Source organism: Oryx dammah, unplaced genomic scaffold (assembly GCF_014754425.2).
Source record: "Oryx dammah isolate SB20612 unplaced genomic scaffold, SCBI_Odam_1.1 HiC_scaffold_29, whole genome shotgun sequence".
Taxonomy (NCBI): domain Eukaryota; kingdom Metazoa; phylum Chordata; class Mammalia; order Artiodactyla; family Bovidae; genus Oryx; species Oryx dammah.
The window spans coordinates 59,596,094-59,602,658 of NW_024070213.1; the positions used below are offsets into that span (position 1 = coordinate 59,596,094).

The 6,565-nt window shown below is 37.9% G+C and overlaps 1 pseudogene; it reads left to right on the forward strand.

The window, feature by feature from the left end:
• The first annotated feature begins 5,415 nt into the window (after positions 1-5,415).
• Positions 5,416-6,355, forward strand: LOC120857386 (annotated as a pseudogene).
• Positions 6,356-6,565: the final 210 nt, after the last annotated feature.

The following is a 6,565-nucleotide window of genomic DNA, read 5'->3' on the forward strand; positions in this document are numbered from 1 at the left end:
TTGGAAGAAAAAAATAATCTCTGTCCTCAGTACACACGGGCTGACTGTGGTGGTTGGTAGGGAGTCAGATAACCTGGAGTTGTGTTGACAGGACTGAGGGGAGGTACCTGGGCTGCAGAGACAGTTCATTCCTATCCCACCACCAGGAATGCTCTGGTGCCCCCTTTATGACCTTTAACCTGGTGTTGAGGCGAGGAGGTTAACTTTTAGGCAAAACATGCCTAGTACTTCCTTGTAATGGAAGCCTGGTTTAGGCTGAACTGTGAGACTAGGCACCAAGGGGGAGCTTATATTCAACTCTCTTAGTGATTAGAAAAGAACTTTTTAAAACAATCAGGTGAAACTCCAAGTAACCATTTAATTGAAGCTTCTAAGGCAAATGTTATCTTTTGACTTAGCAACATAGGAAGGCGAAAAGGTATCCTGACAATGACTGAAGGATAGGAAATATTTGACTTAGCTACTATGTAAATTATCAGAGAGAAGGCCAAATATATAGTACTTTCTGGTCAAAGCAAATCTTTCTAAATAACTTTTTCATTTAGTCCAGGACTAAATGTGACAGAAGTCTCTTATTATGCTGCCAAGTAGCAAAGAATGATTTTTATATTTAACAACCTCATTTTTAAAATGAAAGAGAATGGACAACTGAGATTATATATGGTGTGTATTAAGTATGTGCATTTTAGATCATTTATAACTCAAGCTAAAATACAAAAGAATCTAATCAACTCTTTGTTAGAAAAAAATTGGGGAACCTCAAGTGGAATTACATACTTAAAGAATGTATCATAAAAGAGAATGGAAATTTCACTGTATGAAAAAACAGACTCCTTGGTCTGAGTCAGAAGAGTACATAAAAATTTATGAATTTTACAATAACGTATTTATGGAGCTTTCGATAAATGTTGAATGGGGTTAACTGCTGTGAAATCTCGATGAACAAGACAGAGCCCAGTCTCAATAAAATTACGTTCACATATTTAGTTGTAACAGAGAAGTATAGTGGGCTAGAGGGGAAAAAGAGAAGCAGAGAATTTACACAACGAAGTTTCAAGAAATGTTTTTGTAGGAAGTACACTAGCCAAAACTTGCTAAACTTGCAGGTATTAGTATCAGTTTAGTGAAGCGAAAAGCAGGGTTGGAAAGCTGGTAATGAACAGAGCTGTATCAGGAAACAGACTTAAACTTGTAGAGAGATGTCATTTTGGTTTGTGGAAAGCAAAGGTCCTTCTTTGGTGAAAGCACTCTGAAGAGTTGCTTTATAGGTAACATTCCTTTCTAAACATGAACATCCTCATCACAGGAGTGTGTTATCAATGGGTCAAAAACTGCAAGCACTTCAGGTCCTATTAGTCGATATAATTTTGCCTTATAAGGTATAGACAAAATCCATGCAATTCACACATTTATAATTAACATTAAGCCATAATTTAACTATAAAATTAATTTCAATGACTATCCTATATATTTATAGATGGCATAAAATGAACATCACCACAAAAATATTGCTGAAGAAGCACAAAGGATTGGTAGATATTGTACCAGAAAAATGATGCATGTGAAGAACTGCCCCCAACATACTTCCAGAACGATAAAAAGTGCTCTGCAACTGCTGTTCGCTTTTCAGTTTTCTTTTTTATTTCTATTTGGTAAATGTTTTAATTATGAAAAACTTTTGTACTTAGAGAAGTGTTGACAAAATAGTGGAGCCAGTTCCCAGATATCCTTCACCCAGCTTTCCCTATTGGAAGCATCCTGTATAATCACAGTATAATTATGATCACTAAAGAATTTATACTGTATGCAAATACTAAGAACTAAAATACAGATTTAATGATGGGTCTCGGTCATGGCAAGGCCAGGCAGGCAGTGAGGGTGCCTCCTCCATCGCTGTCTTGAGTCTGCATGCACGCTCTGCTTCCCACTGTCTGCTCCCAAGAGTTCCCAGTGCCCATGGACTCAGCCTGAATGGAGCTCCAGATGACCCTGCTTTGGCAGGCAAGTCCACAGAGGCACAGAGATGAGAGAGTCTCAGAAGAGACAAAGATTCTTGAAAAAGATAATTAAGTAAAATTAAAATAAATTCATTAGATTAAATACAGATTTTACTCGGATTTTCCCTGTTTTTCCTCTAATGTCATTTCTCTGTTGCAGGATCCAATTCAAGGTAAATAATTGAAAAGGAATTGTAATTTATCCTTGGTCTCCAACTCATGTCTCATCCTGTATCCCCTTGTCCTTCGTGACCATGAAAATACAAACAAATGAGGTTAAATTACTCAGGATGGGTTTGTTCAGTTGCTTATAATAATTTCTTAACCTCATACAGCAGCAGGTAACTTATTTATGTTCAGTTCAGTCACTCAGTCATGTCCAACTCTTTGCGACCCCAGCTCGCCAGGCCTCCCTTTGCGTCATAAACACCCAGAGTTCACCCCAATCCATGTCCATTGAGTCAGTGATGCCATCCAACCATCTTATCCTCTGTCGTCCCCTTCTCCTCCTGCCGTCAATCTTTCCCAGTGTCAGGGTCTTTTCAAATGAGTCAGCTCTTCGCATCAGGTGGCCAAAGAATTGGAGTTTCAGCTTCAACATCAGTCCTTCCAATGAACACCCAGGCTTGATATCCTTTAGGATGGACTGGTTGGATCTCCTTGTAGTCCAAGGGATTCTCAAGAGTCTTCTCCAACAGCACAGCTCAAAAGCATCAATTCTTCAGTGTCCAGCTTTCTTTATAGGCCAACTCTCACATCCACAAATGACTACTGGAAAAGCCATAGCCTTAACCAGATGACCTTTGTTGGCAGAGTAATGTCTCTGCTTTTTAATATGCTGTCTAGGTTGGTCATAACTTTTCTTCCAAGGAGCAAGCATCTTGTAATTTCATGGCTTCAATCACCATCTGCAGTGATTTTGGAGCCCAAAGATTTAAAGTCTGACACTGTTTCCACTGTTCCCCCATCTATTTGCCATGAAGTGATGGGACCAGATGCCATGATCTTCCTTTTCTGAATGTTCAGCTTTAAGCCAACTTTTTCACTCTCCTCTTTCACTTTCATCAAGAGGCCCTTTAGTTCTTCTTCACTTTCTGCCATAAGGGTGGTGTCATCTGTATATCTGAGGTGATTGGTATTTCTCCCAGCAATCTTGATTCCAGCTTGTGCTTCTTCCAGCCCAGCGTTTTTCATGATGTACTCTGCATATAAGTTAAATAATCAGGGTGACAATATACAGCCTTGACGTACTCCTTATTCTATTTGGAACCAGTCTGTTGTCCCATGTCCAGTTCTAACTGTTGCTTCCTGACCTGCATATAGGTTTCTCAAGAGGCAGGTCAGGTGGTCTGGTATTCCCATCTCTTTCAGAATTTTCCACAGCATATTGTGATCCCACACAGTCAAAGGCTTTGGCATAGTCAATAAAGCAGAAATAGATGGATTTTTCTGGAACTCTCTTGCTTTTTCCATGATCCAGCGGATGTTGGCAATTTGATCTCTGGCTCCTCTACCTTTTCTAAAACCAGCTTGAACATCTGGAAGTTCATGGTTCATGTATTGCTGAAGCCTAGCTTGGAGAATTTTGAGCATTACTTTATTAGCATGTGAGATGAGTGCAATTGTGTGGTAGTTTGAGCATTCTTTGGCATTGCCTTTCTTTGGGATTGGAATGAAAATTGACCTTTTCCAGTCCTGTGGCCACAGATGAGTTTTCCAAATTTGCTGACATATTGAGTGCAGAACTTTCACAGCATCATCTTTCAGGATTTGAAATAGCTCAACTGGAAATCCATCACCTCCACTAGCTTTGTTCAGATGCTTCCTAAGGCCCACTTGACTTCACATTCCAGGATGTCTGGCTCTAGGTGAGTGTGAGTGATATCACCATCATGATTATCTGGGTCATGAAGATCTTTTTTGTATATTTTTGCCACCTCTTAATATCTTCTGCTTCTGTTAGGTCCATACCATTTCTGTCCTTTGTGGAGCCCATCTTTGCATGAAATGTTCCCTTGGTATCTCTAATTTTCTTGAAGAGATCTCTAGTCTTTCCCATTCTATTGTTTTCCTCTGTTTCTTTGCACTGATCGCTGAGGAAGGCTTTTTTTAATCTCTCCTTGCTATTCTTTGGAACTCTGTATTCAAATGGGTATATATTTCCTTTTCTCCTTTGCTTTTCACTTCTCTTCTTATCACAGCTATTTGTAAGGCCTCCTCAGACTGCCATTTTCCTTTTTTGCATTTCTTTTTTTGGGGGATGATCTTTTTTTTTTTTTTCCAGGCACCATTCTAAGAGCTTAATATATTTATTTTTTTTTTTCGATTCTTACATGATATTATACATGTTTCAATGCCATTCTCCCAAATCATCTCACCCTCTCCCTCTCCCTCTGAGTCCAAAAGTCCGCTATACACATCTGTGTCTTTTTGATTTCTGTCTCCTGTGCAATGTCATGAACCTCCGTCCATAGTTCATCAGGCACTCTGTCTATCAGATCTAGTTCCTTAAATCTGTTTCTCACTTCCACTGTATAGTCATAAGGGATTTGATTTAAGTCATACCTGCATGGTCTAGTGGTTTTCCCCACTTTCTTCAATTTAAATCTGAATATGGCAATAAGGAGTATGTGATCTAAGCCACAGTCAACTCCCAGTCTTGTTTTTTCTGACTGTATATGAATATGACTACTTGTTTATGTAGTACTCATTAAACACTAATTCTACCAGAGTTAAAATGAAGGGGAAATTGGGTATTGATATAGAAACTTCAAGATAAATAGCAAAATGGAAAAATGTCAGTGTTATTTGGATGACACATCTGATACCAAAAGTAAAATATATAAAATGAAATAACTTTTTTGGTCATTGCAGTAACAGAAAACATTCAAATACTGAACATGTGGCATATAGACTCTGTATAAAATGTCAAACTCAGCCATTTATTTGCATTTAACAGGAACCAAAATTTTAAGCAGCTTGTGAGTTCATTCAAACTTGAGAGTAGTAAAGAATTAATAGGAGAAAAATAACACTATAATAAACAAAAAATCATGTCACATAGATGATCCTTTCTATTTCTATAGCTAAATACATTTCAGACAGTAGAAGAGAGAGTTTAGGTGAATTGAGAAATAGAGATTCAAGAGCATGCAAGGAGATCTAAAAATATGGACAGTAGAACAAACTTATTTCAGAAAACCATGATATTGAAGATACTTATAACACACATTAAAAGACTTGATAATCCCAGAGTTATGATAAGTCATTGTCAAGTAAAAGAATAAAATGAATATTCATTGCATTGATTGGATTTTCTTTTTTACCCAATGTCCATGGCCTCTTAATTTCATACAAGTTTTCTCAGTCCAATGTCACTTGATTTTGTGAGGAGTTTGAGAAGAAGCACAAGTCAGCAATGAGAAACCATACATCATTACCTACATTCATACTCCTGGGACTGACTGACAGATGACCCTCCAATGCAGGTTCTGATTTTTATATTTCTGCTTGTGTCCTACTTATTGAGTGTCACTGGGAATCTGACCATCATTATACTCACTTTAGTAGACTCTCGCCTTAAAACTGCCATGTACTTTTTCCTCAAACACTTCTCCTTTTTAGAAACCTTATTCACCACGGTGTGCATTCCCAGATTCTTATACAGCTTATCAACTGGAGACAAAACTATTTCCTATAATGCCTGCATCAGTCAACTATTTTTTATCTTCCTTTTTGCAGCAACAGAATTTTTTCTCCTGGCCATCATGTCCTATGACCGCTATGTGGCCATCTGTAAACCTTTACATTATGCAACCATTATGAACAGTAGAATCTGTGGAAGACTTATTTGCTGTTGGATAGCAGGTGAGCTGGTTATATTTCCACCACTTTGCCTGGGCTTAAATCTGGAATTCTGTGACTATCATGTCATTGATCATTTTCTCTGTGATGCCTCTCGTGTGCTGAAGATCTCTTGTTCAGACACATGGTTCATAGAACAGATGGTTGTTGCCCTTGCTGTGCTGACTGATATTGGGACATTTCTGTGTGTAGTTCTGTCATATATATGCATCATCAAGACCATCATAAAGTTCCCTTCCACCCAGCAAAAGATGAAGGCCTTTTCTACCTGCTCTTCTCACCTGATTGTGGTTTCTATCACCTATGGCAGTTGTATCTTCATTTATGTCAAACCTTCAGCAAAAGATGAAGTGGCAATTAATAAGGGTGTGTTAGTGCTTACTACTTCAGTTGCCCCCATGTTAAACCCATTTATATATAGCCTGAGGAACAAGCAAGTGAAAGAAGCTTTTACTGACTTAATCAAAAGAATATCATTGATTTCAAAGAAGTAAAAGAATGTTGAAATTAAGCATAAAATATGAATTTAAAAAGAGCATTTGTGCTTAATGTCATAATCTCATTACTTAACTAATGTACCCTGGTCTATTGTCTGTTTATATTAACTTTCTTATACCACTGTTATTATTTAATCTCTGATCCAAAACCATCTTTTCAATGCCTGTTGAAATAAGCAAGTTGCACCGTTTCAACTCCTGTTGAAA